This window comes from Myxine glutinosa, chromosome 1, assembly GCF_964187855.1.
Source record: "Myxine glutinosa chromosome 1, kmMyxGlut1.1, whole genome shotgun sequence".
NCBI classification, from domain to species: Eukaryota; Metazoa; Chordata; class Myxini; order Myxiniformes; family Myxinidae; genus Myxine; species Myxine glutinosa.
The window spans coordinates 345,554,036-345,579,004 of NC_136261.1; the positions used below are offsets into that span (position 1 = coordinate 345,554,036).

General features: G+C 49.1%; 1 protein-coding gene across 2 annotated transcripts in view; it reads left to right on the forward strand.

Annotated features, from left to right (window-relative positions):
- Positions 1 to 14,037: 14,037 nt before the first annotated feature.
- EDRF1 (erythroid differentiation regulatory factor 1) overlaps positions 14,038 to 24,969 on the forward strand; it is a 110,634-nt gene continuing 99,702 nt past the window's right edge. Inside the window, exon 1 of one of the 2 annotated variants that reach the window (XM_068098292.2) lies at positions 14,038 to 14,119. The gene's annotated coding sequence lies outside the window, so the exon portion shown is untranslated. The remainder of the gene's footprint in view (positions 14,120 to 24,969) is intronic. The other variant, XM_078769863.1, reaches the window with a different exon arrangement.

Sequence of the window (24,969 nt, forward strand, 5' to 3'; positions counted from 1 at the left end):
TTGTCGTCCCGTCGCAGGACCCGGAAGGGCCCGTCGTACGGCGGCCGGAGTGGCCCCCAATGTGCGTCATGACGCACAAAAACGTACTCCGCTGTGCGAAGCGCTGGGGGGATGTACGACTGGGGGTCACCGTGGTGGGATGTTGGCACGGGGGCAAACCGTCGGGCGGCCTCCTGGAGGTCCGAGCGCTGGTGAGCTGCGGACCAGGGACTGGTAGCGTCGGGCACGAATTCGCCCGGGACGCGTAGCGCCTGGCCGTAGACAAGCTCAGCGGTGGATGCCCAGAGGTCCTCCTTGGGGGCCGTGCGGAGGCCCAAAAGGACCCACGGCAGCCGGTCGGCCCAACCGCCGTCTTGAAGGCCGGCCATGAGCGCGGCCTTCATGGAGCGGTGGAATCGCTTGCACAACCCGTTGGCTTAGGGGTGGTAGGCCGTAGTATGGTGGAGCCTGACCCCCAGGTTGCGGGCGACCGCCCCCCACAGCTCGGAGGTGAACTGCGGTCCGCGGTCCGACGAGATGTCCGCCGGTGCGCCGAAGCGGGCGACCCAGGTGGCGATGAAAGCCTGCGCCACATCGGCGGTGGTGGTGGAGACGAGGGGAACGGCCTCCGGCCACCTGGTGGTCCTGTCCACCATGGTGAGCAGGTGTGTGAACCCCCGTGATGGGGGGAGGGGGCCCACCAGATCCACGTTGACGTGGTCGAAACGTCGTTCCGGCATGGTGAAAGGTGCCAGCGGGGCCTGGGTGTGTCGGTGTACCTTGGCCTGTTGGCAGGCTGTGCAGGTGCTGGTCCAATCGCGGACGTCCCGTCGAAGGCCGTGCCAGACGAATCGCGCCGACACCAGCTTCTGGGAAGCTTTCCGGCCCGGGTGGGAAAGGCCGTGGAGGGAGGCGAAGATGCGGCGTTGCCAGGTAACGGGCACGATGGGGCGAGGCTGGCCTTGGGAGACGTCGCAGAGCAGGACAGTGTCCGCGAAGGGGATGTCGGCCAGGCGGAGGCCCGTGTCCGCCGCCCGGAGGGCTTGCACCGTGGTGTCGGTGGTTTGGTCCGCCGCCATAAGCGCAAAGTCCACGCCGAGGTGGACCGCGTTCGCGCTGGCCCGAGAAAGACAGTCGGCCACGGCGTTGATTTTGCCAGCGACGTGCCAGATGTCCGTGGTAAACTCCGACACGGCGGAGAGGTGGCGCTGTTGGCGGGCCGACCACGGCTCCGTGATCTTGGCCATTGCGTAAACCAACGGCTTGTGGTCGACGAACGCCGTGAAGGGTCGGCCCTCCAGGAGGTGGCGGAAATGGCGAGCGGCCAGGTGTAGACCGAGGAGCTCATGGTCAAACGTGCTATATTTGAGCTCGTTCGGCCGGAGCTGCCGGCTGAAAAAAGCGAGTGGCTGCCAAACCCCGTTCACCCATTGTTCATGTACGGCGCCCACCGCGTAGTCGGAGGCATCCGTGGTGAGGGCGATGGGAGCATTGAGCACCGGGTGAGCGAGCAGTGTTGTGTCGGCGAGGGCCCGCTTTGAGCTTTGGAAGGCCGCGTCCATTGCTGCGGACCAGACGATGTCATGCTTGGCCGGCTTGCCCCGGAGGGCTTCGTAGAGGGGCCGCATGAGTTGAGCAGCGCGGGGCACGAAGCGGTGATAGAAATTCACCATTCCCAGGAATTCCTGCAGGGCCTTTATGGAGCGGGGACGCGGAAACGTGGTGATGGCCTCGACTTTGGTTGGCAGCGGCACGGCCCTGTTCTTGGTGATGTGGTGGCCCAAAAGATCAACGGCCGTCGTGCCGAAGTGGCATTTGGCTGGGTTGACGATGAGGCCATGCTTGCTGAGGTGCCCGAACAGTGTTCGGAGGTGGAGGAGGTGCTCGGCCCGGGACGTGCTGGCGACGAGGATGTCGTCCAGGTAAACGAAGAGGAACGGCAGGTCACGCAGCATGCCGTCCATCAAGCGCTGGAACGCCTGAGCCGCGTTCTTGAGGCCAAACGGCATCCGTAGGAATTCGAATAAGCCGAACGGCGTGATGACGGCCGTTTTAGGGACGTCGGCCGCCCTGACAGGTACCTGGTGATATCCCCGTATGAGATCGATTTTTGAAAAAATGACCCGTCCTGCCAGACGGGCGGAGAAGTCTTGGATGTGCGGGATCAGATACCTGTCGGGGGTGGTAGCGTCGTTAAGGCGGCGGTAGTCGCCACATGGGCGCCAGCCGCCCCCTGGTTTTGGGACGATGTGTAGTGGCGAAGCCCACGCGCATACGGAGCCCCGCACGATGCTGAGGTGTTCCAAAGCGTCGAACTCGGCTTTGGCCACGGCGAGCTTGGCTGGGTCGAGGCCGCGGGCTCTGGCGTAGACCGGCGGGCCTGTGGTAGGTATGTGGTGCTCGATCCCATGTCGTACTGCGACGGCCAAAAACGTCGGCCGCGTGAGGGCCGGGAACTCCGTGAGCAGGCGAGCAAACTCGTTCGCCGCCGGGAGGGCGCATGCCAGCTCGGTCGGAGCGGAGCTGCTCAATGTGCATACCAGGGAGCTGAAGGTCTCGGCGTTGATGAGGCGACGCCGTTGGACGTCCACCAGCAGTCCGTGTGCGCAGAGGAAGTCGGCGCCTAGCAGAGCCATGGGCACGTTTGCGGTTACAAACGTCCAAGTAAAGCGTTGGCCGGCGAAGCAGAGGGTGACGTTGCGCGGGCCGAAGGTGCGGATGGCCGATCCGTTGGCCGCAACCAAGGAGGGGCCGCAAACCGCGGACTGCCTGTCCTGATCGGAGGTGGGTATGACGCTCAGTTGGGCGCCGGTGTCGCACAGGAAGCTCCGTCCGGACGCTTTGTCCGTGATGAAAAGTAAGTTACCCGTGTGGCCGGCGCTCATGGCTGGTAATGAACGCCGGCCCGGCCGTTTCCCGGCCTGCCGAAGGTGCACGGGGGTCGGCATGTCCGGGCCTTCTGTCCGAACCTGGCATGATAGTAACACCACGCTTGGTCAGGTGGAGGCCCCGGTCGTCGTGCTGGAGGTGGTCGGCTCGGCGTTGCGGCCGCCAATTGCGTCGGCCGTTCGGTCGTCGACTGTGCCAGGTGCTCGGGCGCCATGTGCGTTGCGTCGGACGGCGGTGGGCCCCAGGTCACTGCTGCAATGCGTTGGCCTGCCGCGGAGATCTTGTCGGCTTCCCTGGCGAGGGCGCGGGGATCCGTGATCGTCGTGCTCGCCAGGGCGAGGCCTACCGGGCTAGGCAGCTGATGGAGGAACAGCTCCCGGAACAGGAATGCCGGAGAGTGCTCGCCGAGCAGCGAAAGCATGTAGTCCATTCGCTCGGACGGGCGCGTGTCGCCGAGCTCGGGCAGGTCGAGCAGGCGCCATGCGCGTTCCGCCGATGGGAGGGCGAAAGCGTCGAGGAGGAGCTTTTTAATCACGCCGTATTTGTCAGCGGCTGGCGGGCTCTCGAGGAGGCTCAGGGCGTGGGCCGCGGTGGCTGAACCGAGCGCTACTACCACATGGTGGAAGCGGGTGTCGTCGGCCGTGATGCCTCGCAGGGCGAACAGGGAGTCCGCCTGGGCGAACCAAACTGCCGCGTGAGCCTCCCAGAAGGTAGGCAGTTTAAGGGCAACTGCCGTGTCCATGTCGGTAGGTCACCAATGAAGGAGCTGTGCTCCCACGTAGTCGGAAGAATGGACGCGACAAAAAGCTGGAATTCGTCCGAGTTTCTTTATTGTCACAAAACAACTCGGGTACTCTGAAAAGCCCGTTTATCGGGCAGCAATATATATACACACATTATCCCGGAGCGTTTGCCCGGGAAAGGCGAGAGGGGGCGTGGCTGGGTGTCCCGGACGCGGCCTGGCAAGTCGAGAGCGGGCCTGCCCGGGCGTCCTGGACGAGCCCGGCATGGTGATCGCTCCGCGTCCTTGGTAGGTGCAAGGCGATTGTGTAAACCCAGCGGTAGCCGCTACAGTATATAGTAGGCCGACACCCGCAGACTCCAGGAGGGGCAGGAAGGCTTAATCCTCTTTGGGGTATACAGATTACAGTCGATCTATGGTCTCAAGAACATTGGGTGTGTGTTCATTTACCAAGTTTCTTGTGAAGAGATCGCCAAGTTGTTTAAGCATTCGAGCAAGCACTCCATTCAAAACCGTTAAGGAACGGCTGGCTTGGCAACCCGAGCTTCTCCCTATCAGTTTCATATGAAACAGCAGGAGCGAGTTTCAAAAGTTCGCCACGAAAAATGCCACGGTAGCGGCAGAAAGGGCCATGTTATTAACCCAATATATGTGGGTTATATAGAGTACAGTAGATCTTCGCTCCGTTCTGTAAGTAAACCTTACTTCACGGATGTCGGGATTCCTCCAAATTTCTTCATTTAATGTTATAAAGAGCATTAGCGACTGTTTAAAAAGCTAAGCATGTGTGTTTGTGGTTTATAATATTTTTACTTCCTGTAGAAGCCGTTGCTCCCAGAGAAACGCCATTATATCTACTAGTACCCGACTGCAAAGCCACAATGAGCTGGCGAAGCCAAAGCCTCTTGCCACTATTTTACCCATCACTATGGCATCAGTAGGTTAGGTAGTTGGTAGTAGGTAGTAGGTAGGTGTAGTAGGTTCCGTACCTGGTAAGACTTGGTAAAAGAGAAGAGCAGACAGTCCTCCCCAATACCTACATACAATAAATGTCACAAGAAGCTTAAGGAAGTAACGATACGATGTGCCAGCTTAAGGCCTATTTTAAGAAATTTTAACTGGGCTTAACATACGTTTTCACAGTATGTGTGTAGTCTTCTAACTTCAGTCGCTGTCAGGACTGGTTCTCTCCGGGCACTGCGGCTTCCTCCACCAGAAGAAGTTAGCTTGCAGTAAGATCAGTGCCGACAGATCAGACGATAGCGCCGTTTCAACGGCAATGTGTGACTGTCGTTGATCAAACCGTGTTGATGGCGCTGATTGGCTGACCTAAGCTGATCGCTGATTGGTCAGCTCACAAAATTTCGCAAATGACACCATTTGCATTCTGGATGAGATTAAAATTGATAAAATTTACTTCTTGATTAATTCGGTGAATTCCGTCTCAACTTCGGATATTTCCGGCCGTGAAAAACTATCCCCTATGGCCGCGAGATTTCTAAAAAATAATTCTTCGTCAATTTTAGAATATTTGACACCGTTTTCACCCTCCGAAACGCGTAATAAGCTTTGAAAAAATATTTTTTAAATACTCGAATCTCATTGGTTCCGGTGTTTGGTGACGATTTTCGTTGAAGATAATGAGGTTGGTCTTAAAGTATTTAAATTACAAATTAGAGGTGCATTAGATTGTGATTCAAACAAAGACAGGTGAAACAAACTCCGATTGAACTTTTTCGCAATTGTTTTACGCATACTTCCGGATCCGGAAGATGGCAGCCCTCATTGAGTGATTTGATTTCTGAAATATTTTTTCAAATGCTCGCATCTCATTGGTTCCGGTGTTTGGTGACGATTTTCGTTGAAGATAACCAGGCCCGTGCGGGCCGAGGTTGGTCTTAAAGTATTTTAATTACAAATTAGAGGTGCATAAGATGGTGAATCAAACAAAGACAGGTGAAATAAACTCCTATTGAACGTTTTTCAATTTGTTATGCATACTTGCGCATCCGCAAGATGGCGGCCTCCATTGAGCGATTTGGTTCGTCACAGCTTCGGAATTCTCAAGCCAAGGGATCCAGCATAATCTGGTTTTCAACATAATACGTATGCGTTTATTCACAACACCGGCTTCGCCGGCTACCCGCAACGGTACCCGCCCTATGGGTGGGGCTTCAATTGGGAGGCCCAAATGAAAAGGCAAAATATGAGAAATTGAAGGCTTTTTTTATTTTAAACGATTCATATAAACATCCATTAAATCATATCACACGCAAGTCATCAAAATCTAAACAGTACATGGCGCCCATTTTGAAAAATGATTGAATTGTGCAAAACGGAAGCGGCTACATGTCTTTCTCAGTCGCACGTTTATGTGTGAAGGGTGCGCGCCGAATCTGTAACACGGAAGCGGCCGCTACACGTCTTTCTCAGTCGCTTTGCACACGCTGCCGTGTTCCTTCAGAGCCGTACGTTTATATAGGAAGAGTTCGTCAGGAGTCGATCTACTCTCTCCTGGTACGTAGAATTTCAACAAAAGCCACATCACTGTTCATATCGGTAAATATTAATCCGTGTTTGGAAAAACTGGAAAATTGGAAAATCGGAAAAATTGGTAAATTGGAAAAACAATATTGCCTATTTTACTCCCAGGGGTCCCAGGAATACCCACCCAAAATATCGTTGCGATCGGTTGAGCTGTTTTTGCGGTACCTTTGAACAGACGGACATTTGGTGAATTATAGTAAGATAAGCTATTTATACACGTTATCACTGCAGGAAAAACGCCTTGGGGAAGTGGGACATTATTAGTGTTAATATTGTTTTGTAATAACATTAACAACATGTGATTATCATCAATTTTGTTTTTGAAAGCGTCTTTGGAAATACGCCACTGAGGTGTGGTGCTGCGCACACACAACTTGCTTGCCAAAGAGGTAGGCCACAACGCGTTTGTTAAAACAAAAGAGTCTTTATTTCGAAAGCTCGAACTGCAGCACTGAGCGGGCTCGAACTTAGAGCCCGCATATATGTGCCGAGGCCACGCCTAGTCCCGGGCGTGGCCGATCGGTCGAAGGGCGGGGCATGTGCCATTGGTCCCCGCCTGGGCGCTCGCGCCACCCACTGGTGCGCAGAATTATTACCCCTTGTGCCCGCCACACGCGCCCCCCCCAGAATGCCCGCGCACCTGAAGGGTGAGTTTGCGGGGAAGCCGGATGACCCGGCCGAAACGCCCCCTGGCGATGGGTGCAGGGCTGGGGGGTAGCGGGTTGGTGGGGTGCCGGGGGTCCGACCGCCGGGGGGTGGCCTCGACGCAGAGGCAGAGCTGCTGGCGGGGGTGCCGGGGGTCCGACCGCCGGGGGGCGGCCTCGACGCGGAGGCAGAGCTGCTGGCGGGGGGTGGTCCGGATCGAGGTGGGCCGGCTTGAGGCGGTCCACGGAAATGCGATCTGGGGCACCGCCGATGTCGACCGTGAAAAAATTGTCCCCGGTCTCCAGCACGCAGAAGGGCCCGTCGTACGGGGGCCGTAGCGGTGCCCGGTGGGCGTCGTGCCGGATGAACACATACTTTGCCGTGCGAAGCTCCGGGGCGACGTGGGAAGGCGGGCAACCGTGGTGTGCCGTTGGCACCGGGGCGAACCTCCGGGCGGTCTCCTGAAGGGCGGAGCGCTGTTGCGCCGCGGACCAAGGAGCCGTGGAGTTGGGGATAAATTCACCCGGTACCTGCAGTGGTTGCCCGTAGCCCAGCTCCGCCGAGGACGCGCGCAGGTCGTCCTTGGGCGCCGTCCTGAGGCCCAGCAGGACCCAGGGGAGTCTGTCGACCCAGCCGCCATCGCGGAGGCTGGTCCGGAGCGCGGCCTTCATGGAGCGATGAAAGCGCTCACACAGGCCATTGGCCTGTGGGTGGTGGTCCCCTGGCGCCCCCTGGCAATGGGGGCCCGCATATATGTGCGAGCATATATGTGCCATTGCGCCACCGCGGCCCAGAGCTCCGAGGTGAACTGGGGACCGCGGTCGGAGGAGATGTCCGAGGGGGCACCGAACCGGGCAACCCAAGTGGCGATAAAGGCTTGCGCCACCTCAGCCGCAGACGTCGCCGCCAATGGGATGGCCTCCGGCCACCGTGTGGTGCGGTCGACCATGGTGAGGAGGTGGGTGAACCCTCATGAGGGGGGCAGAGATCCCACCAAGTCGACGTGCACGTGGTCGAACCGCCGCTCGGGCACCGTAAACGGGGCCAATGGTGCCTGGGTGTGGCGGTGGACCTTTGTGCGCTGGCACGCGAGGCACGTCCTGGCCCAGTCGCGGACGTCCTTCCTGAGGCCATGCCAGACAAACTTCGCCCCGACGAGTTTCTGGGATGCCTTCGTGCCAGGGTGGGACAGGCCGTGGATGGCGTCGAACACTGGGCGCCGCCAGCCAGCGGGCACGATGGGGCGAGGCCGGCCGAGGGAGACGTTGCATAAGAGGGCCGTGCCCGCGGCGTCGAACGGCACCTCGGTGACGCGGAGGCCCGTGACGGCGGTCCGCAAGGCCTGGACGCTGGGGTCGGCGGTCTGGGCCTCTGCCATCCGGGCATAGTCGACCCCGAGGTGGACCGCGTGCACGACGGACCGGGAAAGGCAATCCGCCACCGGGTTGTCCTTACCCGCCACGTGACGGATGTCTGTCGTGTACTCGGACACGGCAGAGAGGTGGCGCTGCTGCCGTGCCGACCATGGCTCGGTGACCTTGGCCATCGCGAACACAAGGGGCTTGTGGTCAACGAACGCCGTGAACGGGCGGCCCTCCAGCAGGTGGCGGAAGTTTCGGACCGCCAGGTGGAGCCCGAGCAACTTTCGGTCGAAGGTGCTGTACCGGCGTTCGTGCGGGCGAAGCTGCCGGCTAAAAAACGCCAGTGGTTGCCAAGCACCACGCACCCATTGCTCGTGCACCGCGCCCACCGCGTAGTCCGACGCATCGTTGGTGAGGGCGATCGGTGCATCGGCGCCGGGTGCACCAGCATGGTGGCGTCGGCCAGAGCCAGCTTTGCGCCCGCGAACGCCGCGGCCATCGGATCCGACCATGCAATGTCACCTTTGCCCGGCTTGCCCCAAAGGGCCTCGTGCAAGGGGCGGAGGAGCCGGGCGACGTGGGGCACGAAGCGGTGGTAAAAGTTTACCATGCCCAGGAACTCCTGGAGCCCCTTGATCGTGCGGGGCCGCGGGAAATCCCTGACCTCCTACACCTTGGCCGGTAAAGGGACGGCCCCGTGCTCGGTGATGCGGTGCCCCAAAAAGTCGATGGTGGCGACGCTGAAACGGCACTTGGTGGGGTTGATGATTAGGCCATGCTGGCCCAGGCATTCGAAAAGCGTGCGGAGGTGGAGCAGGTGCTCCTCCCGGGACGTGCTCACGACTAGGATGTCGTCCAGGTAGACAAACACGAAAGGTAAGTCGCGCAAGACGCTATCCATTAGCCGCTGGAACGCCTGGGCCGCATTCTTCAACCCGAAGGGCATCCTTAGGAATTCGAAGAGGCTGAAAGGGGTGATGGCGGCCATCTTCGGGACGTCGTCCGGTTGGACGCGGACCTGATGGTAGCCCCGGATGAGGTCCACCTTAGAAAACACGGTCGTGTTGGCCAACCGGGCGGAAAAGTCCTGAATGTGTGGGACCGGGTAGCGGTCGGGGGTGGTGGCATCATTGAGCCGGCGGTAGTCCCCGCACGGCCACCATCCCCCGCCGGGCTTCGGCACAATGTGCAGCAGAGAAGCCAAAGCGCTGTTGGAGCGCCATACGATCCCCAGCCGCTCCAGCGTGGCGAACGCCGCTTTTGCCACGGCGAGCTTCGTGGACTCGAGTCGGCGTACCCGGGCATAGACCGGCGGCCTGACCGTGGGGATGTGGTGCTCCACCCCGGGTTTAACGGCCACCGCTGAGAAGGTGGGCCGCGTGAGGGCCGGGAAACTGGCGAGGAGGTGGGTAAAGTCGTCCGCTGCCGGAAGCGTGCAAACTAAACTCGCCGGGACGGAACCTTCCAGCAAGCCGCTTGGCAAGCCGCTCGGTGAGCCGCTCAGTGAGCCACTCAGCGAACAAGCGAGCGAGCGAAAGGTTTCGGCCTGGACGAGCCGTCTGCACTTCACGTCGACCAACAACCCATTCGCACATAGGAAGTCCGCACCAAGCAATGCCATTGGCACGCTGACGGTCACGAATGACCATTGAAAGCGCTGCCCTCCGAACCGCAGGGAGAGGCAGCGCTTCCCGAAGGTGCGGATGGGTGTACCGTTGGCGGCAAGCAACGCGGGGCCCCGGCCTGCGGTTCGCTTGTCGGACGTGGAGGCGGGATGACGCTTACCTGCGCTCCTGTATCACAGAGGAAACGGTGCCCAGACAAAGTGTCCGTAATGAACAGGAGGCTGCCGGAATGGCCGACACTCAGGGCCGCTAATGAGCGCCGGCCCGGTCGTTTCCCGACTTGTCAAAAGAGCATGGCGGGCGACACGTCAGAGACTTGTGGCCGAACCTGGCGTGGTAATAGCACCAGGTTTGCAGCGGCGGGGGCGGCGGTGGCCGCGGTGTTCTCGGCAGCGGTGGTGGTGGGCGGGGCGTGGCAGCGGCCACAAGGGACGCTGTAGCCTCTGCCCCGGGATCCACGACGGCAGCACCGTAACTCGACCGCGTGTCGCAAGCCGCGAAAAACTTGTCGGCCTCTACGGCCAAGGCGCGGGGTTCCTTTATTTTGGAACCGGCCAGCGTGAGGCATACCTGTAGAGGTAGCTGGCATAGGAAAAGCGCCCGGAATAAGAAATCCAGGGCTTGGTCACCCAGCAGCGACAGCATAAAATCCATCCACACGGATGGTCGTGTGTCGCCGAGTTCGGGAAGGTCCAGGAGGAGGTCGGCCCGTTCGATCTCCATGAGGCCGAACGTGGCGATGATGAGACGTTTGAGCACCTCGTACTTGCGGTCGACCGGCGGGTGCCGCAGGATGGACACGACTCGGGCGGCAGTGCCGGGCCCGAGGGCGGCGACCACGTGGTAGTAACGGGTCTCGTCTGCCGTTATGCCTCGAAGCTGAAATTGAGCTTCGGCCTGCGCGAACCACACGTCGGCCTGTGCTTCCCAAAACTCTGGGAGTTTTACTGCAACGGCGTTGGTGGCCATGGTGGTCAGCTATAAATGGTCAGCAACGGCTGAACCAATCGGGGTCACCAGCGAGGTGTGGTGCTGCGCACACACAACTTGCTTGCCAAAGAGGTAGGCCACAACGCATTTGTTAAAACAAAAGAGTCTTTATTTCGAAAGCTCGAACTGCAGCACTGAGCGGGCTCGAGCTTAGAGCCCGCATATATGTGCCGAGGCCACGCCTAATCCCCGGGCGTGGCCGATCGGTCGAAGGGCGGGGCATGTGCCATCGGTCCCCGCCTGGGCGCTCGCGCCACCCACTGGTGCGCGGAATTATTACCCCTTGTGCCCGCCACACCACGATAAATCTTCTTTGGAAATACGGCACGATAAATCTTCTTTGGAAATACGTCACGATAAAGCTAATTTAACATTTATATACACCTCAACGTGCAACCCCATTGATAATTGTGGGCAAACTCGCTCGGGGGGGGGGGGGGGGGAGGGGGAGGGGGAGAAAACCCCTGTCAAGTTTGGTTGAGATTGGATAAGTAACGACAGAATGTATTGGCGTCAAAAATTCATCAGACAGACAGACACAAATGGCGTATTTTAGTATGATGATGTCTGTCCCCCTTCATGAGGACAATTTTAGTAGGGTTTTAAAGGCCAATCTTTTAACATGACTGTGCAATCACTATACTGTCTATTTTTGCGGATAAAACAAACTCGAAAAACAATTTCCATAAAAGAGTAATTATGTCTTTTCTTTTGGAATTGTACACGGCGGCTTGCAAACCGAGCCTCAAAGGTGGTGTACAGAAGGGGTTTTTTTTTAATACCAAAAAATACAAGGCGCAGGGAGGTGAAATTCGCTGCATGTGATGTGCAACTCACGCAGAGTAAAACGAGTGTTCATTTACATCTGTAGGATATCTAATAAATAAAGAAGTTATAAGCACACCTGACGCTAGGCCGAGGCTTCAGACTTTGGCACGCTCATGAGGCTGCACTGTCAAAATGAAACGTCCCAGAAGATTAAGAAAATAGCCTTGAATTTGTACATGTAGTGTTTTAAAATAATGCCTCTTCCTACGAAACATATCTTCCAGTCTCTCATGTCTGCCAAGCTTGAAAACCTCAATGAGCTTAACATCTGTGGTTCTCTTTTGTCTGCTCTCTTTAGTCTGTCCTATTTTGGACACCTTACATCTGCCTGGAAATCAGCAAGCACAACCCCGGTTCAGCAAGAGGGGTCAAACACATATCCATTAGCGTCTCCTTGTGCCTCACTGTGGTTTGTGCATTCCAAAATCAACCAGCGTTCTACTGATTCCACCATTGTTCTACCTGTCTGCAAGCATACATTGACAGTTGTCTTCACGAGTAAGACTATCTTCTTACTATAATTCACCAAATGTCTGTCCGTCTGTCTGTTCCCAGGTACCGCAAAAACGGCTGAACCGATCGTAACGAAATTTTGGGTGGGTCATTCCTGGGACCCCTGGGAGTAAAATAGGCTGTATTATTTTTCCAATTTTCCAATTTTTCCAAACACGATGGAATAATATTTACCGATATGAACAGTGATGTGGCTCTTATTGAAATTCTACAAATACTGTTTAGATTTTGATGATTTGCGTGTGATATGATTTCACGGATGTTTATATAAATCGTTAAAAATAAAAATAAAGCCTTCAATTTCTGATATTTTGCCTTTTAATTTGGGCCTCCCAATTGAAGCCCCGCCCGTAAGGCGGGTACCGTTGCTCGTATAGGGAATTAGTCATTTTACTGAGCAAGAGAATTGAGACTTACAGGAATAAGAGAAGGATGCACTTTCCAATGCAACAGATGGACGATGCAGATGCCATTTAATGATTAAAGAGGAGCTGGATGATGAAGGTCATAAGCAGATATGTTGTAACCAGGCAGGTCAGAAACTAGTACAATATGGGGCAAATAATATACCTTTTGGCTTTGCTGAACCTTTCTCAGGATTAAAACCAATATATGGCCATTGGCTCAGACTCGGACTCGAAAGATGATTTCAATGGAATTGTGAATAAATTAAATTTTTCCAGGTTCGGAGCTGAGATGATTATAATCAATGAATTAATTGACCCGACGAGAATATCAATCAGTTGATGTTATATGAAGCAAATCGTTTCGAAGAAGACTTACAAAATGCAGTGATGGTGATGCTCGAAGGGGGTGCAGAATCATAGAGCATACAAACGACTTCGTACAACTTGAGAATTTAAAGACGGCTGTCTCATCTGCATTCATCGTAGATGACATTTAAAATATTTCCCAGCTTGCCTTTCGTTGACTTAATTATGGCTCAGCTATAAATGGAGAGATCTCATTAAAGAAGACGTTCAAGCCATCGATGTAGTACGTAATATGGAGAAACAATAGGCCGATGAAATTGCTTTAGCTGATGAGGCCATGCGACCGCCATATTGGAACTCCCTGCCGTTCGTGTTTTTTTTTTGTTTTTTTTAAGATGAGCAGGTTTTAAAATAGACTGTGAGTTTGTATTTTTATACGGCTTTTTCATGTTGTGGTGAGTACCAAGAGCAGGTTTTTAAATAAACAGAGCTTAAAAAAAAAAAAGCGTTTTTCACGTTGTGCTGAGTACCAAGATGGCGGCCGGTGACTTCTATTTTTCAGGAAACCAGTGATTCAGTTATATCGAGATCAGTGGTTGTAATTATACCCCACACATTTATCTGATTAATTGAAGAAAGCATTCCAATCACCCTTTTCCTACACTTCCTTCTGTTTCCAAACCATTCCTTCCTCAGCCCATCCTCCCATACTATTTTCTTTTCTGTTTTCTCACCTGTAATCCTCCGTCACTTCCTTTTCTCAATTTTCTCAATTAATTCGTAATTTTCTCAATTTCAATTTTCTCCATTTCACAATCCTCACACACATCTCATACGTACGCAATAAATAAATGCCTCCTAAATATTCGACCGTCACGTCATACAATGATTGGAAGCAGATGCATGTGTGCCAAAATATTGCAAGTTTAATACGATAAAAGATTAAGGCAAATAATTGGATTATTTTACTAAAGTAGAATTAATGGAAGATGAAATTTAAAATACGCAGTTGGTGCAAAATATGAATGTTTCGTTTTATAGGCGGTGTATAAGTTCAGTATTCATTAAGGTCTTGTTTTATTCACTTCCGATGTTTCGCACATAAAATAAATTCTGCAATTAAAATAAATTATTGAATATGAGGTGGAAACAGTGTTGAAAGGCGTCATTAAAACAAAAATAACACAATTATTTTCGCGCAAATTATTCACCGGAAGTGCGGCTCCCCCCAATTGTCAGGTAAACAACGTGGTGAGGTGAGCGGCGCTGTGGAAAGAAAAAGAGAAGGTGGGATTAAAGAGCAGATAGTCGTCACGTTTTAATTTTTCAAGCTACAATACTTGTAGTTTTATGAATGAGCAAGAAATGCACCATGAGTATACACATTGTGTTTCGGCAGGTTGTAAATCCATTATCGGAAAAAAATAAATCGCCAGTGATGATAGATCGTTGGTGTGTGGTATAGTAACCCCATTATCGTTTGCATATATGAGGTAAAGTTCGTTTGTGGTCATGGCGTATGGTCCAAAATGGCGTCAACATGGAAGGTTTTGTTGTTGTGAAGGGCAGTGAATGTCCTAAGGGTTAACAGCAATTATTCCATTCATAATATATTACCATGCACGTGATATGTCTCCCTTTCAATAGTTTAATAAATATTTGTTCCCTTGCAAGGGACTTCAACACATGTGGAGGCAATTAGGCCCACCAAAGCTTGTGCAATGGTTGCCAACCTACGGCTGTTTGTCCTCTATCCTTTTTTAATGCTGAGTTATCAAGCAAGGAAGCAGCACATGCAATTCGGCAAAACAAGTCATTGGGATGACTCAACCAGGGTGACCACCACCACCCCCCCCAGACTCAAAGAGGACACTCTATACATCATGCCACCGAGTCTGGTTGATGAACATTAAACTCTTGGGCCTTTTGCAGTTGTTGGCGAGGAATTAGCAAATGTACCATATGGACCCATAAGCTACACTACAATAGCCATTGATTGTGTCTAAAACAATTGAACACAATCCCATTGGGTGAACTAAACATCAGACATTATCCTGAGCTCAAGGAATGCACTTAAAAGACAACCCAACGAAACAAACTATCTTTGCCATATTCGAACTACGAAAGGGCATCACTGTATCTGTATGCCATACAAAGGATTTTGCTAACCACCATGGGAAAACCTCTCAACATTTGGTTCAGCAAATTCATTGTGCTTTTTTTTTTTTTTTTTTTTTACACTGATTCACGACTCGAGTTCTTGTAAAGAATATTTACCTCCGCCACCGAAAGTGGACACAGGTTATGTTTTTACCCCTGTCTGTCTGTCTGTCTGTCTGTCAGTGAGCGGGATCTCTCAAAAAGTTGTGACGGATTCAGACATAACTTGGTGTACAGGTTGGGTGTATGACAAGGACTAATTGATTACATTTTGGTGAAGATCTGCAACGGGATACATTTTTTTATATTTTCTTTTTTCTTTTTTTATATTGATTTTATATTTTTTATATTTTCATTTTTTTATTTTTATATATTTTGATAATGATATATAAAGTGATTTTTCACTTCTTTTTTTTTTAAGTCAAAGTACTTCTCATTACATGTGTATCGCATATATGTGGCAATAAATTCATTATCATTATTACCTCCGCCACCAAAGGTGGATGGAGGTTATGTTTTCACCCCTGTCTGTCTGTCCGTTTCTCCGTTTGTGAACGAGTAAAAATTTTAAAATGATTCTTCACCATTGGGAGATAGGGCCAAAAACGATACATAGCAGGATATCTCAAAAAGTTGTGGACAGATTTGGAGAAACTTGGTGGACCGGTTGGGCGTGTGAGAAGGACAAATAGATTCGATTTTGGTGAAGATCGGAATATGGATTCGGATATGAGAATTATTTAATTTTTTAAGTGATTCTTCACCATTGAGAGATCGGGTGAAAAGCGATATATAACATGATATTAAAAAAAAGTTATGGACGAGTTATGAATAAACTTGGTGGACGAGTTGGTTAGGTGACAAGAACAAGCCGATAAGATTTTGGTTCAGGTCCGAATCCAGATCCGGCCTATCAGTGGGATACGAAACGTAAACTGTTCACCAGGCGGAGGTATGCTCTCCACTGAGTGCCGTTCTAGTTATTATTGTTATCATTATTATTATTACCCTGCACTCACGAAGCGAAAAGTAGGGTTAGGCATTTGGTTGCGTACGTACGTGCATGGCGTACATGTCTGCATTTTTAAAATTAATTTTCTCAGCAACCGTTGGCCCGATTGTTTTACCATAGGAGTGCCTCTGCTTGTAGAATTTTAAAAATTCATAATTATGACGTCATGGATCACGTGTTATGGACGCCATCTTGGAAAAACATTACACCTCTGTATCTCCGAAACCACTCAATGGAAAAGATTGAAACAAGGCTCATTGTCATGTACTCCCCATGGGGAATAAAATATCTTAATTATGATGTCATCGGTGCCTTGGTTATGTCGTCATTATTCAACAAGTACAAAGCTAAATCTGATTAGTAAGAAAAAAAAAAATCTCCACAACTGTTGGTCTGATGGACACAAAATATTGACCATGGGAGTGCTTCATCCTGCATACTTTTTAATGATAATTATGATGTCATAGGTCACTTTATACAGGTGCCTTCTTGGAAAAACCGAAAAACGTTACACCTCTATATTTCCAAAACCGCTCAATGGAAAAAATTGAAAAGTGGCTCATTATAAAGAACCCTGCATGGGGAATATGTGTTGTTAACGATGACGTTGTTCGTTCCATAGTTATGACGTCATAATTCGACAGGGACAATGCTTCGGCTGATCAGTTTGAAATTTCCTGAGCGTGATCTACGCAACAATTATATTAGAGAATATAAACTTATGATGTCATCGCTCACATGGTCTGGCAGCCATATTGGATCAAGGAAAAAAACAACCTTAAAAAACAATAGTTGGCTCGCACCAAATTGACTGCACAGGGTAAGTATTCTATCAATACCATGCAGTTATTATAAAGCAAAAGCACAAGGCCTGTTGGTCTCATATAGGAGGCTAGTCTGTTGGCTCGATATTTATTACCACTTCTCCTCTGATTTAGCTCCTCAGCCCTCAGATCCACCCAAACAATTTCAGAATGCATGTGTTCTTCCAGTAACACCCTCCTGGTGAAACTTATCCAGACTGAATGCACACCTCGATTCTTTTTTTTCCCTTGCTTCTCCCATTGGAGGACATATCTTCCGAAGACTGTTCAATCCCACATTTTCCTCCAGGGCTTCAAACAAGGGGTTGCACCACCATCTCATGTCATCCTTCAGCATTATCTCCAATCTTTATTACCCTCATGAACCCTTCCTAACCCAACCACCCACTTATACGCAGGTTGCAGGGTTTTTCCTCACTTCGTTTCTCTGTTTTGCTGTTTGTTCATTCCCTTGCTTACTGTGTCCAAGAGTTATGCCACTGCCCTACTGTCAGTTCATTTCATCCATCACCTTTCTCTCCCATGGGGTTTGATCTTGTAGTTAAAAAAAAACACACTGGGGCCAATCTATCAGCCACACCCCTATAAATGATGCAACCAGCTGATACTTGCTGCATACAGATCAGATGAAGTGATTCCAGATATCTGACAATTCCTTAAACTTTGTTGCCCTCTTGTTGAAAATATTATCACATTTAGTATTGAATTATAAGTGTGAGTGGTAGCAAAGATTTAAAACAAGAAAGAGCAATCTGAGATTGCAGACCCTCGCCAGTACCTGTTTTAGTGTTTTTTTAAAGGCGTTTGTGTTAAAACAAATATGTCGGCCGAACCACGTGACCAATGACGTCATCATTTTTTTTTTCTCCACCAATTTATCCATAGATGACGCTCCATAAATTTCATCTTGATCGGATGAAGTTTTGTACTTGTCGAATTATGACGTCATAATGGAGGCACATATGACATAATTATTAACATATTATTACCCATGGACAGTTCTTTACAATGAGCCATGTCTCAATTTTTTCGATGCAGCGCTTTTGGAGATATAGAGGTGCAAAGTTTTTCGGTTTCCCCAAGATGGTGTCCATACCTCGTGATCTCTGACGTCATAATTAACATTAAAAAAATTATACAGGAGGAGGTGCACCTATGGGGAAAATTCCTGTCAATCGGACCAACGGTTGCAGAGAAAATTATATTTATTCTGTGCGGACAAACAGACAAACTAGAAATCGGTCAGCGACCGAGGACTTGCCGGAATTAAAAATATGGCAGCCGAACCACGTGACCGATGACGTCATCATTATTTGTTTTCTAAACTAATTTATTCCGAGATTATGCTCAATAAATTTCAGCTTGATCAGATGAAGTTTTGTACTTGTCGAATTATGACGTCATAATGGAGGCACCTATGACATCATCATTAGCATATTTTATTCCCCATGGAGAGTTCTTTACAATGAGCCATGTCTCAATTTTTTCTATTCAGCACTTTCGGAGATATAGAGGTGCAAAGTTTTTCGGTTTTTCCAAGATGGCGGCCGAACCACGTGACCGATGACGTCATCATAATTTTTTTCCTCCACCAGTTTATGCCGACATGGAGCTCAAGAAATTGCATCTTCATTGGATGAAGTTTTGTACTTGTCGAATTATCGAATTATGACGTCATAATGGAGGCCTTGGGCCTAGAGAGTTAAAAATTTGGCATAGTCTATTCCAGGGCAAGACAAATATGTGTGTAAAGTATGGCGATTCTATGTGCAACGATGTAGACGTAGTACTGCACACAAACAGACAAACAAACAGACACAAACCAACCAACCAACATACTTGCCGTTCCCGCAAGTAACAAACGGACTCAAATGCAATACCCTGCCCTCTGGCGAGGGTAATAAATAAATCACAACTACAGAGCTCAAGTAGAGAGTTCATAGAACACCTTACACCACGTAGTCTTGGGGGAAGAGGACATTGAAAGGGGCTTTTCAACACTTGCTTTGCGGTTCTGAGCATTATCTATGTTAGTTTTGTTTGTGATCCTTTAATAACAGACACAATGGTAACCACATGCTCGTCGCCTCCATATTTGTCTGAATGCTGAATCTCACAGTTATGCTGCACTCAGGGCATGAGATGGCTGGAATAATTTGTACTGCTAAACATAAGGTTTTAAAAAGTGCCAAGAAGGTGATTTGTGTTCTATATTGCTCAAGTATATAATGCAATTAAAATACGAGTAAAATAAAGGTTCTCACGGTTGTAGAAGAAAAAAAAGCGAGTCAACGTTTTTTGGAAGTATACCGCCGGCGATGCACCGTCTTTTCCACCACCTCATTTAACACATTATTTTCGTTATTTGTGCCTGTTGTTTGTGTCCTTTATGACTTCCTTAAAAACTAACATTCCTGTTTGGAATGATTTTCAATTTTGTTTTACTGCCAGGCATGCAGACACACAAAAAAATCCCTTACTCCTCAATGTGCATGTGCATTCGGGATGAGATTTTGTACATTTTGCCAATTTCAGCGACAAAGTACTGCTATTCTGCAGGTACTGCTGTTCATGTTCCGTTTCATATTCCACAGTTATAGGCGAGCGGTGTAGGGTGCTTTTGGGTCGAGTACCCCTCCGCATCTTAGAACAAAACACAACCTATTTTTTCTTCAAGGGGGATGTCTGGGGAGTTAGAAAATCATGGTTGTGAATATGAAAGCATTGCACATCACTCCGAGAATCACATTTACATATATATATAATAGGTGCTGATGTTGACGCCAAGAGCCGATTTGACGTAACAGGTTTTTTGCCTTTATAGGCATCAATATTGATGCTATATGCACAAATGTGGTATTAAAATGTGCAGGAAGATAAGACACACTCAATAAAATAGGATTGAGGCTTAACAAATAACTTTTATTGGATAGAAATGACAAAATGTTGAAATTAAATGCTGCAACTTCACTTCGGTTTCATCAATAAAGTGGGACAAATACATTGTAATTTCAGAAATATTAGCTTCATAGTCATAAAGTTTATGTTCAAATTTCCCCTGTTCATTTGTGTATATCACATTATTAAGCAAAATGTTAATATCAATGATACTGATAATTATATTGTCTAAATCTAACGTCACCCCCCTAATATTTTACCAACATCCAGAAATCGCAGTAGTATATACATGTCATTCTGATGATGCTCTGAATGAAGTCGAACTATGTTCAGTCACTGTCATCATTGCTGCTGTCACTGAAGATAAGAGAATTGTCTGTGTTTGGGCAACCATCACCATTACAGGAGCAAAATTCAGTGCATGTCAGTCCGCTCTCAGGCACTGACAGGCTCTGGTCTGTGAACAGTCCTCATCCATGCAATACAGATGTGTGAGATCCCGAACCTCTTTTGGGGCCGCTTCTTTTTTTAACATGACGGGCTCGAGTTTGTTATCTCTCAGCTGCCATCCATGGCCATCAGGCGTCCAAAGAACTGGTTTTGCTACGTGACTGTGAACCCATATTGCTACCTGGTAATTGGCGCGTTTGACGTGTTCAAATTCATCATCGGTGGGTGGGAAGAGACATGCAGCCTTATCACTTTTGCATGCATAATCATAGCGTAGCTGGTCCAGAGAGTGGCACGATTTGCTCTTCGATCCATACAGCAGTAGTGCATACTTTGTGGCAGTGAGGAGTACCTCGGATACATCACTGGACTGACCCAGCTGTGACAGTGGTAGCAAGTCTCCAATGTTCTGCAAGAGCTTGCTGTAGGCAGTTCGCTTGCCTATCCTGAAGAGTGAGGAGGTACTGTCGCAGCCGCTAAGAGCGTGGGATGCTGGTAAGCACAGTGAAATGTCTTGCCCAATTTTGTCAGTTATGCTGCTGACAGGAATGAACCTCTGGCGATTCGTTGCTTTGCTACAATGACCGGCATTCATGTACACATTGCAGTTGCCGAGCATGCCCTTGCTACAGTAGTATATTAGAAGAATTAATATATCAGTATCATCGCATCTAACAATGATCCTCGAGTGTGATTTAGCGAGATCGATGGTATGTAGCAGGATCCGTGTGTCGGCCTCCTCATGGGTGCTGAACAATTCAGGTTTTTCCTGAACTCCTGTTTGCTCAACAAGTTTAACCAGCTGACCATCTTCGAACCCTCCTGCCAATGTAATCGACTGGTGTTCCCCGAGGAGCTGTGGAGCAGTTTGTGTCAAATATTCGCAGATGAACTCAACAAGTGCTGATTTGTTTTTGGCGTTCTTCAGGAATGCCAATCCTGAAGCCATCCATGGCCAGCAGCAGTGTGCAAGATAGGGTTTTCATTCACTGGTTCTGCTTGTGCTGTAGAAACCAGTTTTTCATAGTCATCATCATCGTTTGCATCTTGCAGAGCAGTAGCCTTTTTTAGTGCATCACCCAAGGTCACAGAAGAGGAGCACACGATGTCAGTACAACCATATAATGTAACACAGACCAACTGATCACTGTAATGTTTGGTTAATTGTTCCTTCAATTTCCAGGCGGTGTACTGCTGCGCATTACTGGCACCCAATTCAACTAAATAGTTGATGAACTGTGCTTTCAAACTGGCAAGGGTTGTCACAGTCTTTTTTTTGGAGAAGACAGTTTGGTCCAAATGAATTTTAAGTTCATCAAAGGCTACATCGTGTAATGTAACTGCTGCTGACTCTCCTGACTTGTTTTGCGCAGCAGCTATGTTGAGGTCTGTTATATAATGTCCATAGCATAATCGGTGGTATTTGGCATCATAGGCAAACAAATCTGAATACAAGAGCATTCGCATATGAATGGTGTCGTCTTTTCTTTTGTGGGCTGCTGCAAGAACCTTTTCTCTGGTGGTCTGTCCGATGCCTGTGGAAATTTGTGTAAGCTTTTTTCTATTTGAAGTGTTCCGTTTGCCACAAATGAAACAATCATTCCTGATGTCAAACCCGCTTGTTTCACTTCTCATGAGCCTTGAAGGTTCCGTAGAGATGGACTCCGACGTACACGGTTGTTGTTCAGTATCGGTAGATTGGCGTTTAGGCAAATTTGACTTGCTGGTGTAATTGGCACGACATGATTTATGGAAAGCCACTTTCAGATTCAGGCTTAAGATCTCTTGTTGCAAAGGCCAGAGTGCTTCATAAACATCATCTTGTCTCAGCTTACTTCCTTTTAGAATTGCATTCAAGCCATCAGCAGTTGGGTTCTTAACCACATGGTCCTTTTTCGGGTCAACAGTTTTGGAGCATATGATACAATGGTCCGTATCGATTTTTCGACGTTTCACAGTTGGTGCTTCCAAATCCATGGTAGAAGGGTGATGACCATTGTCAGAAAAGTCCATCTGGAAAGAAATATAGCAAACCAATTGCGCATTTTATGACATGGAGACAGTTGAAAGCTGAGAGGATTGTGTCATCAGTCACATGACATAAAGGGATGTCCCGAAGTTATTTATAGCTTTTACTTTCAAGTACCTGTAACTCTTTAAATAATGGTCAGACAGTTTAGGTATGTATTAGGCACTAATAGGAAATCCTATATGGGGAATCATTTTCCACCATCAGATTTGACCTTGGAACAAGGGATCAAGGTCAAACTGTCAATGGAGCATGCAATGCTGGGGTCAATGACCTCTCAAGGTCACCACAGGTCAGAAACAAATTGCCTCCATGTCTGAAATAAAACCTTGGGGTATGTAGATTATATGCTGAAACTGCCATGCACATAAAATGCACAATACCTTCCATATATGACCTTATCTGCCCCACTACTTGATGTTTTGGCGGTATTGCGATTTGTGAATTTCAATAAAATATTAGGGGGGTGACATTTGATTTTGACAGTATAATTATCAGTATTATTGATATTAACATTTTGGTTAATAATGTTAAATACACGAATGAACAGGGGAAATTTGAACATAAACTTTATGACTATGAAGCTAATATTTCTGAAATTACAATGTATTTGTTCCACTTTATCGATGAAACCGAAGTGAATTTGCAGCATTTAATTTCAACATTTTGTCATTTCTATCCAATAAAAGTTATTTGTTAAGCCTCAATCCTATTTTATTGAGTGTGTCTTATCTTCCTGCACATTTTGATACCATATTTGTGCATATAGCATCAATATTGACGCCTATAAAGGCAAAAAACCTGTTACGTCAAATCGGCTCTTGGCGTCAACATCAGCACCTATTATATATATATATGTAAATGTGATTCTCGGAGTGATGTGCAATGCTTTCATATTCACAACCATGATTTTCTAACTCCCCAGACATCCCCCTTGAAGAAACAATAGGTTGTGTTTTGTTCTAAGATGGGGAGGGGTTAGACCCATTTTAAGGCCCCTTTTGAGATTTCACCATTAGCCTATTATGTAGTGTTGAAAATATAAAATTAACTTGAAATCAAGTAGTTTCACAATCATACACTGATATCTGTCGACAGACAGACAGATAGAGTGAACCAACTGCTTAACGCCGTTTCTCACGTCACAGGTCGCGGGGTAATAATTTCAATTTAAAGGTGTTTTCAAAATTCATGCAATCGGTAAAATGTTTACTAGATTAGTCCGATTGAATGACATGACAATAAAGATAGAAGTATGTGCTTCCCTCTCTCTCTCCCTCTTGTCTCCCGCTCCCTTTATTATATGTTCTATGTGTTAGCTCTTATACGAGCCTCGACCAAGTATACAAAAACAAGACCGAAAGTCTAACAGCGGCATAGCCGGGCTTGTTTGATACTGTTACTGTGGCCGGAGCGGAATCTCACTGCCGGCACCAACTGTGTTACGGTGCTCGGACAGGAATCCCGCTCCCAGCACCGATATGTTACGGTCCGGGGTTCGGGTTTACTATGAGGTGGTTAACCTCCGTTCCCTCCCGAACTTACCGGACCTGCGGCTGCTGTGCACGGATAAACTTATGCTTAGCAGGTTGCGAATCAGCAACTACGAACGCCAATCGGACCGTCGCGCAATAACTTACCTGTACCACGTGACGGTTTCAATCGGGGAACGTAACGTACGTACCCTTCGGCGTACCAAATTTAGATTGCCGAGCAAAAACCATTGGTAACCGCCAGAGGGATGTTTATGCCGTTATGGTCGATGTTAACCTGGGTACGAACAATGGCGGATTAATGAAGAAAAGACATTCACGACAGATAGAAAGGAGAATGTTTTAACGATTTGATTTATTTACAAATACTTACAATATCAAAGAAATAGCAAAGAAAAAAAGGGAGGAGAAGCAGAAACTTAGCTTATTCTACGCTTTATGACGATTACTATGGATATACACCACATGGGCCCAGCACACTTTCATGGGGAAGAGACGGGAACGAACAAACAAACGTAGGTAACCTGATAGCACAAAAGCTACGATGCTCCGGATGCCTCCCAGCACGGCAGAGTGAAGTCGATTATCAGCACGGACTTGGGCAGGTAAGGTCGTGCGCACGTGCACCAAGAGACAGTCCGGTAGCCAACGGGGAACAATGAACATGTGCAAAATGAGCAAGTTCAAGGCCTCTTTGTCGTGTCCACGTGCAGCGAGAGGGAACAGGGAGAGTCCGGCCAAGAGAGCAATCATGTGCAGAGGCTGAGTGAACCCGGCAGAGAGAGACAGGCCCAGAGTGTAGCAATCTTGCAGACACGTGGTGAGTGCACAAGAGACAGGCCCAGAGTGGAATAATGCAAGTGCAGAGGCCTGTGAGAGGGAGACCAGCCAAGAGCAAAAATGTCCACATGCTGAGTGGACCGAGAGAGAGCGGCCATCGAAAGACTCAATACAGACACATGTTCGGTCCACAATGTCCAAGAAGCAAGAGGCAGCACAACTGCGACCACCTGTGACCAAGAGCCTGGACCAAGAGAGTCAAAAACGTGTTCAAAATCCCCTTTTTCACCCACGCCGATGGTAGGGGGGGTGGGGGGGGGGGATCTTGGAGGTGTTTTGGCTCCCTATTGGTGTAGCCCGTTACTCCGCTCCACAAGTTCCCCCAAAGTAACTTTCACCCTGATTGGTGCGTTTCTGAACCTGGACACCATGGTGTGCCTTGGAGCCTGGTGCATCATCCCTTATGAGTGGGGGACCTATCATTCCTTTCC